Below are 21,636 nucleotides of genomic sequence, written 5' to 3'. Positions count from 1 at the left end.
CAGTATTGGGAGTTCTCGATTTTAACCCCTTTGCACATTATGACGTAACTGTATGTCATAATGTGTGAGGGGATGTATGGAGCTGGCCTCTGCAGCGGGTCCACTCCATACAGCCGGCAGCCACCCACACTGACAGGGAGCGGCGATCGTGCTGCCATTGTCATTTAACCCCTCAGGTGCCGCAATCAACGCTGATCACGGCACCTGTATCTCTCTGCCTTCCGATCGGAGCCCCAGCAGTTAATTTTTTCCAATACAAGATATGGTCAATTAAATGATGGCATTAAAAAATGCATCGTGTCCCGCAAAAAATAAGTCCTCATATAGCTATGTCAGGGGTGGCCAACCTTACAGACACAAAGAGACAGAAAAAAAAAACGTATGACTGCCAGGAGCCACAAGCTATACATTTACAATAATATGCGTACACTCGACAGTATTACTGCAATTGAGTTTTCAAACATTTAAAAGTGTATTTAAACCACTTTTCCTACCTTTAGTGAGACTTCTGGCAATCTTTGTTTTTTTACAATGTGTTTCAAGATTTCTCAGATGACCGCCCCATGCTCAGATGACACACTCATGCTCAGATGACCGCCCCATGCACAGATGACTGCCCCATGCTCAGATGACCGCCCCATGCACAGATGACTGCCCAATGCACAGATGACTGCCCAATGCACAGATGACCGCCCCATGCTCAGATGACCGCCCCATGCACAGATGACTGCCCCATGCACAGATGACCGCCCCATGCACAGATGACCGCCCCATGCACAGATGACTGCCCGTGCTCAGATGACCACTTCATGCACAGATGACCGCCCATGCACAGATGACACCCTCATGCTCAGATGACCGCCCCATGTACAGATGACACCCTCAAGCTCAGATGACACCCTCATGCTCAGATGACACCCTCATGCTCAGATGACACCCTCATGCTCAGATGACACCCCATGCTCAGATGACCGTTCCATGCACAGATGACCGCTATTCTGACTCAGATTGTGGTAATAGCGATTTATCCCTAGTGAGACCTCTATGCCTGGCCTGTATAAGCAGATATAATCACTGCGGACAATCCTTATCAGATAGCTTGAACTCACCAACACTGAGTTTATCCGTGTAAGTTGCTTTATTCTGTAAGTAAGATAACAGAGTACATCAGAAACAGATGGATTCTGGTATTGTGCGGTCAAAAGATGATGATTTTGTAAGCATACATGAGAATACATGTGTACCTTGTGCAAATGCCTGGAGCAGAATGAAGATACAGGAAGTGAGGTACACAGAAGAAGGGTGGAGCAAAGAAATGAATGACAGATCATGAACAGAAAAACAAAGTGCAATACCAAAAACGACCACTAGATGGGAGCATATAACCAAATATAGAATATATGAATGGTTCAACGAATTAAACTATATAAATTTAACTGCGTAGCAGCACACTCCCCGTTCGGCATTGAAAATATCACTATTTAACCATAACGGTAGTTATATAATTGCAAATAAACAACAGTCATTTGCTTGATGTCCGAGGACCTGAAAAACATAAAGAGAACAGGCATATAATGCAACAACTAAATGTAAGGCTTCAAATGTAACAAGTAAAGTTCAAACACTTCTTGCTTGAAGTTTCAGGTAGGATTCAGCAGCATAGGCAATAAGTTAATTCACCAAAGAGCAAGAGCAGAACAAGTTCCGTGATAGGCCTGATGAAAGTCTTTACAGTCCCTTGTCTTACAACTTTCACCTCCACCTTGCGTACCTTACCATCATCACTAGGAACGCTCTTCACAATAAGTCCCATAGGCAACTTGATTCTTTTGGCTTGCTGGTCCTTAAGCAAAACGAGATCTCCAACTTGTATGTTAGGGTACTGTTATTGCCATTTCCTGCGTCCTTGCCGAGTGGAAAGATACTCCATCTTCCAACGATTCCAGAAGCGGTTGGCAAGGTTCTGTACTCGCTTCCATTGATCAAAGCACAGATTTCCGTCTTTAAAGTTTCCAGGTGGAACAGGAATGGACCCAAGCTTCTGGATAAGCAGGGTAGCTGGGGTAAGGGTAGTTGGGTTCTCTGGATCCTTGTCAGGTTCTAGAAGACCAAAGACGTCAGCCATGGTCTCTTCTGTGTGATCCAGCAGGAATTCAGGACCTGTTAACCAGGAAGAATTTGCAAATACACTTGCAGACACTGGCCTAGTAGCATGATCTGCAGGTTTAATTTCAGATGGGACATAATGCCATTGTTCAGGTTTAGGCTACTTTCACACCTGCGTTCAGGTGTCCGCTCGTGAGCTCCGTTTGAAGGGGCTCACAAGCGGCCCTGAATGCAGCTGTCTGGCCCTAATGCATTCTCAGTGGAGGCGGATCCACTGAGAATGCATCCGCCTGCCAGCGCTCAGCCTCCGCTCCGCTCAGTGAGCGGACACCTGAACGCTGCAAGCAGCGTTCGGGTGTCCGCCTGGCCGTGCGGAGGCGAGCGGATCCGTTCCGACTTATAATGGAAGTCAATGGGGACGGATCCGCTTGAAGATGACACCATATGGCTCAATCTTCAAGCGGATCCGTCCCCTATTGACTTTCAATGTAAAGTCTGAACGGATCCGCTCAGGCTACTTTCACACTTAGAAATTTTAGAAGTTATAATGCAGACGGATCCGTTCTGAACGGAGCCACCGTCTGCATTAATATGAGCGGATCCGTTCAGAACGGATCCGCTCGAACGCTAGTGTGAAAGTAGCCTTAGATGATTTCCTGATTCTTTCTACACGGTTGCTGACGTAGACATAGAAACATTTAGTCTGGTTATATATGCAGCCCAGAACAACCTTACTGTCTGTGTAGAATTTGTCTGTGTAGAATCTATCTAAATGTCTAGCTCGCGTAATAAGAAATCTGTGATTTCTACAGCTTGCACAGTTCTACAAAGTTCAAGCCTAGGAATTGTGTGCTCAGGCTTAGGTGCTAACTTAGCTTTCCCAAACAGAAACCCTATGTGGGTTTGATTAAAAGAGTCTCTCACCTTGAGGTAGGCAACAGCCGCAATGGCCTCAGTAGATGCGTCTGAGAAGATGTGAAGCTCTTTTCTCCGGCTCGTAGCAAGGGAAGCTGAGGTGTAGCAGCGTGATATATGGATTCCATCTAAGGCGTGTAGAGATTGCTTCCAGGACTCCCACTTTGAAAGCTTGTCAGATGGCAGTGGAGCATCCCAATCTTTAATAGACTCTGAGAGCTGTCTAAGTAAGGCTTTACCTTGTATGGTGATGGGAGCCACAAATCCCATTGGATCGTATAGGCTGTTTACCACTGACAGAACCCACGCTTGGTAAATGGCTTGTCTGTAGAGCTGACTTGAAAGCTGAAAGTGTCCTTTAATAAGTCCCACCGGAGGCCCAGACTTCTCTGTATAGGTGGCATGTCCATTCCCAGATTTAAGTCCTTAAACCCTGTGGCATGATCACCAGGTTGAAAGGCTTTCATAACAGCACTATTTGAGGCAATTTTGTGTAGTCTGAGGTTGGCCTCAGAAAGCCAGAAAGCATACTTTGTGTCCTTTGGAACAGGTCTATGGCTTCTTTGTCTGTAGGTAAAGACTTAAGTCCATCGTCAACATAAAAGTCTTTCTCAACAGTGTCTAGCATCCGCGCCATACTCCTTTTCTCCATCAACGGCAGTCCTTTGTAAACCATATGTTGCAACAGCGGGTGAGGGACTATTTCCGAAAACATGTACTTTCATGCAGTATTTAATAATCTCATTGTCCATGTTGTTGTCACGGTGCCACAGAACCCTTAGGAAGTTCCTATGGTCTTTACGTACAATGAAGCAATGAAACATCTGTTCAATATCAGCAGTTATGGCAACTGGTTCTCTTCTAAATCTCATAAGTACGCCAACAAGGTTGTTGGTTAGATTCGGGCCAGTGAAAAGAACATTGTTTAGGGATACACCTTGATGCTTGGCACTGGAGTCAAATACTATCCTGATTTGTTTTGGCTTACGTGGATGATACACTCCGAAGAAAGGCAGATACCAGCACTCATCGTGTCTTTGAAGTGGTGGCGCTGGTTCAGGCCTGTTCCTTACTGTTCGTTGAAGTGAGTTTAATCTGGATAAAGCCTATTCACAATTGGTTGGGAGTTTGGCCCTTGTAGCACGAAAAGGTACTGGTGCAACCCAACTGTTAGACTCATCCTGAAAGAATTCCTTATCGATTTGATGAATTCTCTGTCTTCAACTGACAAGGCTATTTTGTTGTCCTCATTTGTAGTACAAAACACTGTGGTACCTAGGTTGTCATCACAAAGGATGGGAGTAACATCAGGTATTTGGATGATGTCAAGAAGCTTCTCCTTTACTTCATAATGGTGAGGGCACTGTTTGAAGTGGGATGCACGTCCGTTTCTCAACAAGCAAGTCTTGAAGGAGTGGATCTCAGATGGCGTACACATCCTATTCAAGCATACATCACCCACTATCACCCAGCTTAGGTCAAGTCTTTGTGCATAAGGGGTGTTGTCAGGCCCATCGACTGATCGCGTACTTTATGTACTCTGAGAATGTCCCTTCCTAACAGGACTAAGATTTCAGCTCTCTTGTCCATTGCAGGAATCTCATCTACAAGGTGCATTAAATGAGGATGTTGATACACAGCTTCTGGAGTGGGAATCTCTTCCCTTTTGTCTGGTATCTGGTCGCACTCAACTAACGTTGGTGGGGGTATGCCCCCTTCCTTGTTGATATGAGAGACCATGAATCCATCAACCCTTCTGCCAAAGGTCTCTACACGACCAGAACAGGTTATGAGAGTATATGGTGTTGTGTGACCCTCTATGCCAAAGATCTCAAAGAATTTAGGCTTAACCAGGGATCTGTTGCTCTGTTTATCTATTATGGCATACATCCTAGCAGCTTTCTCAGGATGATCCCTTTGGTATATCTTGACTAGGCATATCTTGGCACAGCATTTGTATTCCTTGCCTTTTTCACAGACTTCTGTACATGAAGAAGAGACATTATCTTTGGTTGGAGCATGACCTTGTTGCTCCCCGCCATGATTTGAGATGGGAGTGGAGGTAGGAAGCTGTTGTAGGTTGTCTGGAAGTGGAGTAGGATGCATGGGTGTAACATGTCTGTCGCTACTGCATTCTGTGCACTTGATGACAACTTTATAGTCTTTAGCAAAATAGCTATAAGAAGCATAGCACTTGTAGCATATGCCAAGTTTCCAGAGAATCTCCCTACGCTCTTGTAAAGTCTTTGCCCTAAGCCCACGACATTTCTTAAGAGGGTGAGGCTTCTTGTGAATAGGACACTGACGATTAGGGTCTTTATCTCTGTCATCTACAATGCCCTGATCAATAGGTGAGGTTGCAAAGGGTGAGATGTCTGTCCTTTTAACAGATATTGCTCTATTTAAGTCTCTACGTTTAGCTGCTGTATTATCATACCTTGATGATGGTGAGGATGAAGCAGGCAGGTTGGGTTCGCTGAAGCTGGGATCGTTTCTCATCCAGGCTTGATCACTAATGAACCTGCAATAGTATGAGAATTGAGACAAGGATACATTATAGTCTCTTTTGTATCTTGAGCCCTATTGTGCCCATTTCTCTTGTAGGCCATATGGCAGTTTAGACACCACTGGGTTGACACCATGAGCGGCGTCCAGGAAGCTTAGTCCAGGTAGACGTGGGTCAGTCTTTGCCAACTCTAGCTTCATGAGGAGGTCACTCAGATCTTGGAGCTTGCAGTAGTCTTTGTTCCCTATTTTTGGGAAGTTTTGCAGTCTCTTGAATAGAGCGCTTTTTATGGCTTCGGACCTACCATAGGCTTGCTCAAGTCTTGCCCATGCAGCAACAAGACGTGCATCTGGGTGGTCAACATGTACTGTTCTGTGTCTTTTAACACGACCTGCAGATTCTGGTCCCAGCCACTTTATAAGCAAATCAAGTTCTTCCTTAGCAGTAAGGTTGAGATCGGCAATAGTAGCCTTGAAGGTTGATCTCCAGGCCCTGTAGCTCTCTGGACAGTCATCAAACCTTGAGAGGCTGGTGTTAATGAGCTCACGGAGTACCATGTATCTGGCAAAGTCATTCATGTCTGGTCTCTCACTCCTTGGTGTCAAAGTAACTTGTGGAACCCCTTGGTTGTGAAAGTTCTCTGGTGATGTAGGGTGAGGTTTACCAGGGTACAGTGATGTTGCATGAGCATATAACTGTGGTGTAGTTTGTGGTGTAGTCTCTAAGGCTTGTGCTGGCTTTGGTTTGAGCTGCGGCCTATCACTGGAAGTCACCTTGTTGTTGACATGAGTTGATCCGGTTTGCTGCATAGATGTACTTGCTTTGTTGACTTGAAGAGGCTCAGGCATATAGAGCTGAGAGGTCTCTGTGTTGGGAGTCAGAACAGTATTGTTAGTTGGAGGTACAGGAGATAACTGTATCTTTGCAGATTTTATGCTTAAGAACGTATTCACTGTTGGTGCTCTTCCAGTTTTGCTGGATAAGGCAGTTTAAATTAGTACTTTGTCCCATTGCTTGTTCAAGGACTTTCAGCCTTGCTAGGGAAACTGCTTCCTCCCCTTCCATTTGCAGAATCTTTATTTGTGAATCTGCCTCTGCTTGGAGAGCTTTGCTTTGAGCTTCCATCTTGACTTGTTGAGCTGCCCTCTGAGCTTCCATCTCTGCTTGCTTTCTGGTAAAGCAGCTTTGCGCCTTGTTTGATTCGGCATCAGCACGGGCCTCTATTAACTTGTCGCTTAATGCTGATCTTCTGGAACGAGAGCATCTGAAAGAAAGTGCAGTGCGCTTGGTTGTGGTGGATCTGTGAGATCTGATCTCCTGCAGTTGAGTAATGCGGAGTTCTGCCTTAAGCTTAGCATTTTGCACTGCGAGATCCCTTTATTGGTTCAGTGCATCAGTCCTAGTCAGTTCTGCTGAAGAATACCCTATATTAGAGTCCTGCAAGAAGACTGGGTATTTTGCTGACAGCTGCTGGTAGTGTACATACACAGTAAATAGGTGATTTATAGAGTCTCTTATTTCAGCTGGTTGATCATTAGAGTGTGACAAAACTGACATGCGGTGTGAGGTTCTGTCCCAGTGGTCTGACAGATTACTGGAGAACTCATCTCTAGTGGCTTGATAGTTTTCACTGAGTTTCTGTGTTGGTTTTATTGTACGTTTGGTTCTTACACTCTATTCGGTAATATCTGCAGAATCTGCTCCCTGTACGCCTGCCGGTTCAGAGGCATGATGTATCTACATTGATTCAGCCATAAAAAAGTGTTCAGAGCCTTGTCTAGACATTTTTTACGGTTTAGCAAAAAAAATTGTACTGTCTCTTTAAGAAGAACATTCACTTGAAGTGCAGTAAGCTTGTGCGACCATGTGCTTTCACTAGATGGCGGATGGCACTGAGCTTGATTGTAGATTAGGTACACAGCAGGCTGTAGGAATGCTATGCATCTTTTGACTATTCTGACTCAGATTGTTGTAATAGCGATTTATGCCTAGTGAGACCTCTATGCCTGGCCTGTATAAGCAGATATAATCACTGCGGACAATCCTTATCAGATAGCTTGAACTCACCAACACTGAGTTTATCCGTGTAAATTGCTTTATTCTGTAAGCAAGATAACAGAGTACAGCAGAACAGATGGATTCTGGTATTGTGCGGTCAAAAGATGATGCTTTTGTAAGCATACATCAGAATACATGTGTACCTTGTGCAAATGCCTGGAGCAGAATGAAGATACAGGAAGTGAGGTACACAGAAGAAGGGTGGAGCAAAGAAATGAATGACAGATCATGAACAGAAAAACAAAGCACAGTACCAAAAACGACCACTAGATGGGAGCATATAACCAAATATAGAATATATGACTGGTTCAACGAACTAAACTATATAAATTTAACTGCGTAGCAGCACACCCGCTCCATACACAGATGACCGCTCATGCTCAGATGACTGCCTCGTTCACAGATGACCGCTCATGCACGGATGACCACCCCATGCACAGATGAACGCCTATGCACAGATGACCGCTCCATGCACAGATGACCATCCATGCTCAGATGACCGCCCCATGCTCAGATGACACCCTCATGCTCAGATAACACCCCATGCCCAGCCTAGCACACCGAGTATTTGAACATCAAAATGTTGGATTACAATTGATCCTTCTCCTCACACATGCCCAGCCCACCGAGTGTTTGACCATCAAAATGGTGGATTATATACCTTTCCGAATATAGACTAGCGTTGGCGAATCTATTTCTCGCTAAAACAATGTCCATCACTTGTAATTGGAAAAGCAACATTATCCCGTCACTATCAGAAATACTCCAGAGAATTAACATTACATTTATGTATGAAAAAAACCCTCAGTGAGTCTCTCTGCCACTGCTGCTCTGATTGAGTGCCCACTAGCCTGCCCTGCGTACCATTATTAACATTCATTAAAATTTACTATGGATGGAGCTTTGGCTGCTGCTCACTCTGGCTGCTGCTTGAGCGCTTGCTGCGCCACTTCTTGCCACCCCCACAGACCCAGCCTGCGGTCTGATGAATCTGACAGCTTGGCTGGCACTGAGAAGACTGGTGGCGGGCATTAGGTCACACACAGGTACACTCACAGATGGGGGCATGGGGCCGTGGGCGGGCACATCAGCGGCTGGCGGCGGGGATAAGCACTGCAGCTTCGCCTTCTGTGCCAGAGGAGGAGGCGGAGCTGCAGTGAGTGACTGAGTCACGTGACCGCTCTCAGTGCTCTGAGTCCACTCCACCTCGTTCCAGCCTTCCACCACTGCGCTGATGGGGGCGGGACCCGGGCCAGCTGTTACTGTCTGCAGCAGGCAGCGCCTAAGTGAAGCGCTGCTGCTGCAGATTATTAATTTTCTATATGTTACTGGTGGCGCAAAATGGGGCATTTGGGATGGCAAATCGGCATAGGCCCTTCACTCACCCTGGGCCCAGTGCTGCCGACCCAAACGCCCCAGTTATAATCCAACACTGATGTAGACAGAGCGCTGCAGAGCGAGCCACAAATGAAGGTGAAAGGAGCCGCGGGTTGGCCACCCCTGAGCTATGTGAACGGAAAAATAAAAGTTATGGTTATTGGAATGTGGGGAGGAAAGATCAAAATGAAAATAGGCCTCGACCCCCAAGGGGTTAATACTCAGCGAGTCTTATCAGATAACAGTGCCACTTTGACATGTGATTTGTATATTAGCAGATACTACATCTCTTACGGTTCCAAAGTGCATATCTGGTGCTTGATGAGCCTTAATGTGTGACAGGATGCAGATTCCTAATCTGTGGACATCTACTAGCATTCCATAAATTGTGGTTTGGATTTACTATGAACAAGGGTTATGTATGTATGAAGGATATTATGATAAATACATAGATGCCTGGTCTTCTTGGATCTTGTCACTACTTGAGGATGTTTCTGGCTTTCTGAAATAAGACTTTTTTTTTTCTTTTTCTCCCGTTTCTCCCTCTCTCTCTTTAGTTTGGGTGTTTTTTTTTGTTAAATATGTATGGCAATTAAATGTTTTTTTTTTTTGTACTATGATTATTTAGCAAATTAAAAACAGAAAAAAATATGATTCTACAAGAACATAGAATGACACAGAAAATGTGGTTGCAGATATAAGTTCATCACTGTCACATTCACCACATAGTCATAAAACAAATAACCAGCAAATAACACGGAGCAGGTCACTAACACAATCCTTTTAAGTAGTTTTCACCAGTTTGAGACCAGGCCATTTAACCCCCTTCCTGACCAGGCACATTTTCACTCTTTTTTAGCACATGTGCCTTTGAAAGCCTTAAAGGGGTTTTGCCACTTCAGCAAATAGCATTTATTATGCAGAGAAAGTTTGAATGGTTGCGACCACCCTGCTGTCCAGCAGCATGGCTGTGCTTGTACACTATAGAAAAAAGTACCAGCCTACGTGAGCTCCCACGGTTCTGGCCACCAGAGAGGCTGGCATTTTTCCTGATAGATTGCAGGGTGGTTGTAACTATGGAAAAGAGCAGTATATAATGTTATGGGAAAACAAATCCAGCCAGCAAAGGAAGCAGTATGGATAATAACAATACATTAGTAAGTGCCTGGTATTAACTTTCTCTACATGATAAATGGACGCGGACAGCACACATATTCGTGTGCTGTCCACATTTTTTTGCTGCCCCATAGAAATGAATGGGTCTGCATTGGATCTGTAAAAATTGCAAACCGAAAATAAGTTTGCGTGCATGAGGCCTGAGGGTGTATACATGTGTACATATGTAGCTCTCAGTCACTTATAGTTGACCGGGGGCGGTCTTAAAGGGGTTGTCTCACTTCAGCAAGTGGCATTTATCATGTAGAGGACGTTAATACAAGGCACTGACTAATGTATTATGATTGTCCATATTGTCTCCTTTGCTGGCTGGATTCACTTTTCCATCACATTATACACTGCTCGCTTCCATGGTTACAACCAGCCTGTAATCCAGCAGCGGTGCCTGTGCTTGCACACTATAAGAAAAAATGCCAGCCTCTCTGGTGGCCGGGACCGTGGGAGCTCACGTAGACTGGTGCTTTTAGTGTGCAAGCATAGTCATTCTGCTGGACTGCGGAGTGGTCGTAACCATGGAAACTTTCTCTGCATAATAAATGCTATTTGCTGAAGTGGCAAAACCCCTTTAACTTTTTTCCATTCGGTTACATAAGTAATTTTTGTGCCTCTTTGGCATCCAAGATTGGCAAATAAATGGTTCAATGACAATGACGTAGAGGTGCTGGATTTGCCCACACAGTGCCCAGACCTCAACCCAATCGAACACTTGTGGGTAGAGTTGAAGAAAAAGCTGTATTTATACGAAAGTGAGTCCACCAATATGCACCGACATTGGGAACATGTAGAAGAGACCTGGGAACAGATTTCGGTTGAGACATGCTTGAGTCTGATCGAGAGCATGCCCAGAAGGATTCAGGCAGTATTGTAAGGGTACTTTCACACTAGCGTTTTTCTTTTCCAGCATAGAGTTCCGTCACAGGGGCTCTATACCGGAAAAGAACTGATCCGTCATATCCCCATGCATTCTGAATGGAGAGTAATCCGTTCAGGATGCATCAGGATGTCTTCATGTAGTTTTGACTGATCAGGCAAAAGATAAAACCGTAGCATGCTACGGTTTTATCTCCGGCGAAAAAAACTGAAGACTTGCCTGAATGCATATGAGTACAATGCCTTGCCGGAATGTATGAGTGCCGGATCCGGCATTGAAAATACCGGAATGCCGGATCCATTCTTCCGGTCAGCGCATGCCCTCTGCTGAGTGTCACAGGGCAAGATGTAAGCTGCCTGCTTGTTCTGGGACTGTGGGCAGAAAGTCAGCAAACCAACCTTTCTGGTCCGATTACAGAGCACGAGTTATTGCAGTGTAAGATGAGCTCCAGCAATCAAAACGTTGTTTGCTGAGCGGTAAGTAACATTTCCCTTACGTCCTAACCAGCAGCACAAGTGGGGAGTTCTCCCCTGTGAAACTAGTAGGACAGGTGGAATTTTTGATGACAATAAATTTCCTACCAAGCAATAATTAAATAATTAGTAGAAAACCCACCCCTATAAAGGGCACACTGCCCATAATTCAGTGCTTTTTTTCTCTGTCTCTGTGGACAGTAGGACGGGTCAGGCTGCGGCCTGTTACTTAAAAAATATTTTTTTTCGTTTTTGATAAAGATTTTCCTACCGCTTGACTGATGGTCCTAGCTCCTGACCAAAAGTCGCCCTCGGTCCCCTCTGCCTACGGTATCGTTGGTCCGTTATCCGCCGCATGCTGCACCTGTGGTAGCGGCAGTTCCAGGCTACAGGGGCGGAGCCTATCGGCACTCTGTCCGCCTACAGGGTTTGGATCGCTGGCGTCTCTTCGCCGGCTCCTGCTGCACGGCCGTCAGGAAGTGCGTCATCGACGACTACCGGTTTCCGTGCTGGGTTTGTTTATCCTAACGCAGGTGTATTTTGGTAATATGAGCCCCACAGGCTGCAGAATTAAGGATATATGTTATATATATGTGTTAAAAGCTAATATTCCTAAGCTTTCAGGGAAAGGTTTAAGTGAGGCGGAGCTATTGCAGAGGGGGCCGAGCTAAGGTCAGAGGTGGAGCTTTCCACCTATATAAGCCCACAACAAGAGGAGTACTTCCTCTCTCTGAGCAGAGAGCTAAGGCTACAGTTCTGTGGCTGCTACTACTACTGAGAGCTAAAGCTACAGTCTGTGGCTATTACTACTATTACTACTAAACTGAACGTTTCTTCTAGATGGCGTCCCCTAACGGTGATCAGCGCGGCAAATCTGCCCACAAGCAGAGACATTTAGTCTGCGCTTCCTGCGAGATGCCAATGCCGGACTCCTATCAGTACAATCGGTGTCAGTTATGTCGTCCCCCTCCGTCGCAACCCACTGTAAGCGACATGTTTGGGTGGATGAAGGACTTTATGGGAAATTCCATTTCTGAAATTAAGAGCGCCCTCGCCTCAAAGAGACCAAGAGAATCATCTCCGGGTCCGATGCCTATGCTGGAAGCAATCTCCGTGGACGACCATTCTTCTTCTTCCTCGGACGACGAAGACTCACTTTTCCTGTCCCCAGCCGAAAAAACTCAAAGGCTTTTACGCTCCATCCGGTCAAGGGATCGCGATGTTGAGCAAGGGGAAGCTCCGCCGTCCACCTCTAGGGGGTTAAGAACCTTCAAAGTGGACGAAAATCTTAAGCGTTTCATGTTTACGGAATGGAAACATCCAGAGAAGGGTCCAGTCCTCAACAAGAGGTTCAAACTCATGTTTCCCCTCCAGGAATCGGAGTCTGACCTTTGGGTACCGCCTCCAAAGGTTGACACGGCGATATCCAAATTGTCCAAAAGGACCCTAGTCACGTCAGATGACGGTAGTAATCTCCAGGACCCGTTAGACCGAAGGGTCAAATGCACCTTAAGGTGCAATTACTCTGCTGCGGCAGCTTCCGCGTCAGTAGCTGTCGCCTCCTCTGAGACCGCGGACTTTGTACGTTCCCGCATTTTAAGAATTCAGGCTGACCGTTAGGTGCGGATCCGTCTTGTATCTGCACAGACGGATCCGCACTGATAATGCAAACGCTCATCAGTGTTCATGATAAGGCTATATGCACAAGATAGTAGTTTTTTGCAGTCCGCAAATAGCAGATCCGTGTTCCTGTTTTTTTTACATCCATTCCGATTGTCTGTAAATTTTGTAGGTTGTGTTTCCGTGTCTTCAGGTTTTTTTTTGCGGTCCGCAAAAAAAACTGAAGGCTGTAATTCTTGAAATTTTATATATACAGGTTTCCCAGCAACCATCCGCAAAAAAAAAAAAACTGATGCGGATGACATACAGATAGCTTCCGTTGGTCATCCGCATTTTTTGGCGGACCCATTGACTTCTATGGGTCCGCAAAACGTTTATTGCGGACAAGAATAGGACATGCAATACTTTTTTTGCGGACGTAAAAAAACATGGAGAGAGGACGCGGACAAGAAATGGATGAGTCCACCACATTTTTAACGGATCCATAGAAATGAATGGGAAACCATCCGATCCGCAAAAATAACGGAACGGAGGACGCAAAAAAACACTGCCGTGTGCATGTAGCCTAATGCAAACGGATCCGTTTTGGCCTACACTGAAAGTCAATGGGAGGCGGATCCGTTTTCAATTGCACCATATTGTGTCTGTGAAAACAGATCCGTCCCCATTGACTTACATTGTAAGTCAGGACGGATCCGTTTGGCTCTGCATCATCAGGCGTACAAGCAGCATTTTGGTGTCCACCTCCAGAGAGGAATGGAGGCTGAACGGAGGCAAACTGATGCATTCTGAGCGGATCCTTATCCATTCAGAATGCATTGGGGCTGAACTGATCCGTTTGGGGCCGCTTGTGAGAGCGCTGAAACGGATCTCACAGGCAGACCCTGAAACGGCAGTGTGAAAGTAGCCTTACAAAATCATAAGGCAAAAATTACTATTTAACTCTTGAAATAAACAGGAGGGGGTTAGTAAAGCTGAGTTCTGATAAATTGTTAGTCATGGCATGGATTTCATATTATGATCTTCATAATTGTCAACTGTCCCGAATTTGCAGGGACTTTCCTTAATTTTCAAAGACAGTCCCAGCAAATTCAGACTGTCCCAGGCCAACAATCAGCGGAGCTGACAATTACTCTGCCCATAAGTGGGTGTTTCCAGTCAGAGTCCAGGCGTTCCCAGGGGCAGGGTTTAGGATGCCCTGATTTTACCAACCTAAAGGTTGGTAAGTATTGGCCTTTTTGCACATTTAGCTGACCCGGGCCAGCTGTTACTGTCTGCAGCAGGCAGCGCCTGAGTGAAGCACTGCTGCTGCAGATTATTAATTTGTTATATGTTACTGGTGGCGCAAAATGGGGCGTTTGTGATAGCAAATCGGCATAGGCCCTTCACTCACCCTGGGCCCGGGGCTGCCGACCCAAACGCCCCAGTTATAATCCGACACTGATGTAGACAGAGCGCTGCAGAGCGAGCCACAAACGAAGGTGAAAGGAGCCGCGGGTTGGCCACCCCTGAGCTATGTGAACGGAAAAATAAAAGTTATGGTTATTGGAACGTAGGGAGGAAAAATCCAAAATGCAAAAATGAAAATAGGCCTCGACACCAAGGGGTTAATACTCAGTGAGTCTTATCAGATAACAGTGCCACTTTGACATGTGATTTGTATATTAGCAGATACTACATCTCTTATGGTTCCAAAGTGCATATCTGGTGCTATAGTGAGAGCCTTGATGTGTGACAGGATGCAGATTCCTAAGCCGTGGACGTCTACTAGCATTCCATAAATTGTGGTTTGGAAAAATATGTTGAATAATATGATTTACTATGAACAAGGGTTATGTACAGTGGGGCAAAAAAGTATTTAGTCAGCCACCAATTGTGCAAGTTCTCCCACTTAATGGCACTGGGGGACATGGAGGGGCTGATCTGATGGCACTGGGGACATGGAGGGGCTGATCTGATGGCACTGGGGACATGGAGGGGCTGATCTGATGGCACTGGGGACATGGAGGGGCTGATCTGATGGCACTGGGGGACATGGAGGGGCTGATCTATTGGCACTGGGGGACATGGAAGGGCTGATCTGATGGCACTGGGGGACATGGAAGGGCTGATCTGATGGCACTGAGGACATGGAGGGGCTGATCTGATGGCACTGGGGGACATGGAGGGGCTGATCTGATGGCACTGGGGGACATGGAGGGGCTGATCTGATGGCACTGGGGACATGGAGGGGCTGATCTGATGGCAGTGGCGGACATGGAGGGGCTGATCTGAAGGCAGTGGGGGAGTGTGGGCATAGAGGGTCTGATCTGATGGCACTGAGGGACATGGAGGGGCTGATCTGATGGCACTGGGGGACATGGAGGGGCTGATCTGATGGCACTGGTGGACATGTAGGGGCTGATCTGATGGCACTGGGGGACATGGAGGGGCTGATCTGATGGCACTGGGGGACATGGAGGGGCTGATCTGATGGCACTGGGGGACATGGAGGGGCTGATCTGATGGCACTGGGGGACATGGAGGGGCTGATCTGATGGCACTGGGGGACATGGAAGGGCTGATTTGATGGCACTGGGGGACATGGAGGGGCTGATCTGATGGCACTGGGGGAGTGGGTGACATGACAATGGATGGCATGGAGGGGCTGATGGCACTGGGAGAGTGGAGCTGAAGGCACTGGGGTGGGGAAAGCTGAAGGCACTGGGGTGGGGGAGAGCTGAAGGCACTGGGGTGGGGGAGAGCTGAAGGCACTGGGGGAACGAAACTGATGGCACTGGGGTAGGTTGGAGCTGATGGCACTGGGGGATAGTGGAGCTGATGGCACTGTGGGATAATGGAGCTGATGGCACTGGGGGAACTGATGCACTTGGGCTGATCGCATAGGGGGGAACGAAGGGTGTTGGGGACTGATGGCAGGGGGTCTGAGTTTTTATAAAGGAAAACAGTCTATTAATTTATTTTTTATTATTAGATTACTCAATTAATCGTAAAAAATAATCGATAGAATACTAGATTACTGGAATAGTCACTTACTGCAGCCCTACTAAGGGGGAATAACTACTGTGAGGTGGCACTAAGAGGGATTTACCTTGTTGAGACATTAAGGGGACTGGGCATAATTGGGTGTGTATAGATATGCACTAGATGAAATAAAGACGTAGCTTAGTATTAAAAAAATTGCCACAGTGCGATACACAGGCCCCTGTATTGTCCTTTTTTGAGTTGGGAGGTATGCCTTTGCCAGATCAGGTGGCAGATTGCTCTTTATTAGAGAGCTAGGCAGTATACCTGAGTTAGACTGTCGATGATTGTCAAAAGATCTGTAATTACCTTATAATAACAGCTTCCATTAATGTCCTCTGTCCCTTTCCACTGCTCCCTTAATAGACAGTTGCTATGGCTTGTCTGTCTCTGGCTAAGAAGACAGGAAGACGGAGGGGCGGTCCTTCACACTGCTTGCCTACATTAGGCTTCAGAGTGAAGAGGCGTGTCTCTCAGTAATCCAATTTGATTGGCTGGAAGGGAGCTGCTGGCTACAGCAAGTGTGTATAGGAAGTGAGGGAAAGCAGTTTTGGCCTCAGAACTGGCAGAGGAGCCATCTTGAGAAGTTCCTCATATTGTAAATGTTTAAACAGCCATAAATAACTAAGGGGAAAAACTCAAAACAGTGCTATGTGAAGAAACAAAATATTGCTTTATGCATAATGCTGCTGCAGCAGTAACATATGCTAAAATAGATTTTTTTGATGAAAACATTCAGTTACCCTTTAAATATTAACACATGCAGGCAATGAGCAGTATTCCAGGGTTAGCAGTAGACGTGGGTGATCGACTCCTATCGGGTTTAGTCCAACTCACCCGAAGCAATACAGTCCAAAACAGATGTAGTACCGGCATACTGACCGTATCGTGCCTTGCTCATGTTTGGCATGATATGCGAATAACGTAACATATCTGTTTAGTAGTTGTCATCTGTAATGATTACACTGCAGATGTTATGCAGCACGTAATTTTATAACATGTGAACATAAAATGTGTCTTTTTTTCTCTGCTATCTGTCCTCTACTGTACCTGCACACCCACCCTAGTGTGCAGGAAAGGGGTTGCCATTTTATGGTTCACCTCAGGCAGGGGAAAGGGTACCAGCTCTAAGGAGGCATACTGTAAAAAGCAGGTCACATTCTGACAGTGTAAAGCCCTAAAGCGCTTTTATCACAAATGGGGATTTTTGTGGCTCACCAGGGGAGATTTATCAAAACTAGTGCTAATGAAAACTGACATAGTTGCCCCTAGCAACCAATCAGATTCCACCTTTTTTATTTTTCAGAACTCATTTGGAAAATAAAATGATCAATTTGATTGATTGCGATAAGCAACCAGGTTTGTTTTACTTTGCACCAGTTTTTCAGAAAACTCCCCCAATGCGTCACATCTTACCTTCACCACTTTCTACAACATCACGGATTTAGACACATTTAACAATCAAAGTCGTAAACTTGGCACAAACTGAATATGAAGCAGGCTCAATATCCTGCCACAAAATGAACTTTCTATATTATAATCTTAATATATGATATTAATAATAATTCATATAATATAATAATCTTATCTCTGCCTGATAACTTTATTGTGTGAGATGATGATACAAAATGTATCTACTTTTTTTTTTTACGTATTTCTACTTTTGCAAAATAGATTTTTTTTTTTTTTTTTATTATTTGGGGGTTTTGTTTTTGCTTTATTCCAAGACCCATAAGATTTTTATTTGTCCACAGCGTTCACCATGCAGTGATAAAACTGAGGCCTGATATGGGATTCAGCAGTCACATGTGTCAAAATGACATCAGTTGAGCAGCAAAGGTAACAAAAAGCAGCAGGTAGCCCAAAGAAACAGCTCTGGAACAGGTTCTAATATATAAGAACCGCCATGGTTGTGACTATGACATCCAATGCAGCTTTCCTCGGGAGCACTGTGCTCCTGGGGCCTGAACGGCTCCCCTGTACTGTGATTGGGGGAGCCATTGGTGTTATGTAAAGGCCCTGATCTCCCCAAAGTAATCAAGGCTTTTACAGCTGTAGTTCCTATGGGGTAAGGAAAGTGGCAGAGCAAATTTGCAATGAATCTTGCAATGTATTGGACAAGCAATGTAATAATTTATATTCAACAAAATAAAAAAAAATCTAATGACCCCCTTTCCCTATAATTAACATAAATAGAAACAATACAAAACAAACATCATAGGCATTGCCATGTCCCAAAATGCACAAACTATTAAAATATAAATATATTTATCCCGTATTGTAAATGTCGAAATGAAAAAAAAAATATCAAAATGGCTGATTTTCTTTATTGCTTCACCTCCCTAATAATATTGAATAAAAAGTGATCAAAAAGTCATACATCATTAAAAATGGTATCAATAAAAACTACTGGTCTGATCGCCCCACACAAAAAATTAGCTAATAAATGTGATATCATAAGGTAACAGGTCAGATTTACCCCATAGAGAATGCCATAAAAACAAAACAGATAAAACTGTGCCAGAATTGCATTTTTCTCCCAATTCCACTCCATTTGAATTTTTTTTTCTAGCTTTCCACTACATCATCTGCAATATTAAATGGTGCCAATAGAACACTTGTTCTGCAAAAAAACAAGCCCTCATACTGCTATGAGAACAGAAAAATCAATAAATTATGGCTCTGGGAAGATAGGGAGTAAAAAACAAAAATGGAAAATGGCAGGGAGCTGAAGGGGTTAAAGAGAATTAGGTTGAAAGGAAGGAAATCCGGCACTCAAAATTGATGAAGTTGTAGGTTCCTTTATTTGGTCATGCGATATACATCAGGTACAGAGGTACAGAATGATGGATTAATAACCAGTGATGCCCTTGTCAGTCTACGCGTTTCAAACGACAACGTTCTTATTCATAACTGAGGAGTGTTCTAGAGTTACCACTTATATAAGAAAAAAATGAAAAGAAGAAACCTCCCACTTCCTCCTCTGGCCACTCTGGGAGTGGGTCAGCAGGTGCGGGGTGGGGGGGGGATTTCAAATCGTTACTAGTGGTAGCAGACTGAAAACTCCCAGGTCCTAATTTTAACCCCATACATCACAAAATTAATTTATCCATATAAAAAATTAATTTTGTGATGTATTATGGGGTTAAAATTAGGACCTGGGAGTTTTCAGTCTGCTATCACGAGTAATGATTTGAAATCCATCCCCCCCCCCCCCCCCGCACCTGCTGACCCACTCCCAGGGGAGTGGCCAGAAGAGGAAGTGGGAGGTTTCTCCTTTTCATTTTTTTCTTACATAAGTGGTAACTCTAGAACACTCCTCAGTCATTAAGAGCGTTGTCGTTTGAAACGCGTAGACTGACAAGGGCATCACTGGTTATTAATCATTCTGTACCTCTGTACCTGATACATCGCATGACCAAATAAAGGAACCTACGACTTCATCCATTTTGAGTGTCGGATTTCCTTCCTTTCAACCTATTATAACAAGAATTCATCATTTACATACATGCACCTTGCAAAAAAAAAAAAAAGGGGGGGGGGGTGCTCTGGAATCCAATTACCTAGAGGTTAAAGAGAATTAGTCCCCACAATCTTGGACTATTATCTGAGGTAATAAGTGTCAAGCGAATCGAAGTTCACAAAGTGGACTTCGATTTGAATTTCTGGGAAAATTGTATTTGCCGCAAAGCCGAATTTACTTGTGCTTCGTAGTAACGAAACAATTTTCCCTAAAATGGTGGTAAAAAATAAATAAAAATCATACTTACCTCATCCATTTGCACTTAGAGTCCTCTGCGGCCATCTTGATTGAAGACCCTGTGTGAAATCTCATGCTCAGTGACGTATAATATCAACACACCAACCAGCGTGATGACATCATCACGCACCGTGTGAGATTTCGCCCTGGATCTTCAAGCAAGATTGCCGCAGCGGGCTCTTCACAATCAAATGGATAAGGTGAGTATTTTGTAAGGTGAGATTAACCCCTGACAGCCCTCAATGGTCATCTCAGATGCCGCGATCAGCGATGAATGCGCCATCTGAGGGGTTCAATGACAGCAAGTGACTCCGTTCCCCGTCATTGCACTCGCTAATCACAAAGAAATGCCCTTCATGATAAAGTAATTCGCCATGAAGCGAATCTCTTTGTGAAATTGAGAACTAGTCTAGATTCTCATTTTTTTATTTTCCTACTGCCCCTGCACCCCTGCCGTCTGCACCGAACGCTGCGTTGAAATACACAGTCCGGACTGCTATCCTGTGCCATGCTAACATAATGGAGAGGACCAGGGCTGGCCTTAGGTGTTCAGGCGCCCTGTGCGAGCTAATCTTGTGCCCCCCCCCCCCCCCCCCCCATTGGGACCCATAATGCTGCTACATGATACAATAAAAAAATATATATATTTAAAAGAGAGGCCCTTTCAAAAGAAATGCAAGATTCGCAGTAGCAGTGTACAGATAATATGAATTTCCTAAATGCAGTACACCAACATTTGCGCCAAATAAAGCATAGATAAACAAAATACCAAATAACATAGGGCTGCACTAGATACCACCTAGCGATCAACTGAATAATACATAAAACCCTGTACTGCAGGTATAGATCAACCCCTTCATCAATCCCCAGGCTGCACCCCTTCATCAACCCTTTGCACCCCTTAATCAGACCCCTGCTCCCCTTAATCATACCCTGTCACCCATACCCAATCCACTTCTCCCCTTAATCGTACCCAGTGTCACCCAGAGCCAGTCCCCTGCCTCCTTAATCATACCCTGTCACCCTTACCCAGTCCCATGCCCTTCCTAATCATACTCAGTGTCACCCTTACCCAGTCCCCTGCCCCCTCAATTAGACCTTGCCCCCCTTAATCATACCCAGTGTCACCCATAGCCAGTCTCCTGCCCCCTCAATCATACCCTGTCACCTTTACCCAGTTCCTGCCCCCATTAATCATACCCAGTGTCAGCCAAAGCCAGTCCCCTGCCCCTTAATCATACCCAGTGTCACCCTTATCCAGTCCCCTCCCCTCTTAAACATACCCAGTGTCTGTCACCCTTATCCAGTCCCCTGCCCCCTTAATCATACCCAGTGTCTCTCACCCTTATACAGTCCCCTGGCCCCCTTAATTAGATCCTGCCCCCATTTAATGAAAGATATTTGGTAAAAAAAAACATAATAAGAACAGGTACTCACTATTTGAAGTCTTCTGCTCCCTCCCTGTCTGCAGAGCACCGGCCGCAGCCCCCACACATTGAGCGGACCCTTCCGCGGCTCTCTGTGAAGGCGCAGCACTTGGACGCTGCGCCTGTGCCTCTAAGCTCCTCCTCCACGCTCCGGAACCTGACCTGGCAGCTGCTGAGCTCGCCTCACACAATCTCAGGCCGGCCTGCTGTAAGAGACCGTTGCTGTAACGGGGTGCCGAAGGCGCACTCGGTCTCCCATCAGCCGCAGACCTGCTGCTTAGCTTCAGGAGCGAGGATCTGTGTTTGACCTCGTTCCCAGGGAG

The 21,636-nt window shown here is 45.4% G+C and overlaps 1 protein-coding gene across 21 annotated transcripts in view; it reads right to left on the bottom strand.

Annotated features, from left to right (window-relative positions):
• Positions 1–21,636, bottom strand: part of FLT3LG (fms related receptor tyrosine kinase 3 ligand) — a 254,839-nt gene that overhangs the window by 216,461 nt on the left and 16,742 nt on the right. For 15 of the 21 annotated variants that reach the window (XR_006387915.1, XR_006387910.1, XR_006387912.1 and 12 more), the window contains one exon: positions 1,110–1,143. The exons of 4 other annotated variants lie outside the window; for them this stretch is intronic. The gene's annotated coding sequence lies outside the window, so the exon portion shown is untranslated. Of the gene's footprint in view, positions 1–1,109; positions 1,144–3,030; positions 7,531–21,636 lie in introns of those variants that run through there. 2 more of the 21 variants (XR_006387908.1, XR_006387909.1) reach the window with 1 other exon arrangement.

This window comes from Bufo gargarizans, chromosome 2 (assembly GCF_014858855.1).
Source record: "Bufo gargarizans isolate SCDJY-AF-19 chromosome 2, ASM1485885v1, whole genome shotgun sequence".
Lineage (NCBI taxonomy): Eukaryota > Metazoa > Chordata > Amphibia > Anura > Bufonidae > Bufo > Bufo gargarizans.
The sequence above is the reverse complement of the archived record's forward strand: the minus strand, read 5'-3'. Positions and strand labels throughout refer to the sequence as shown.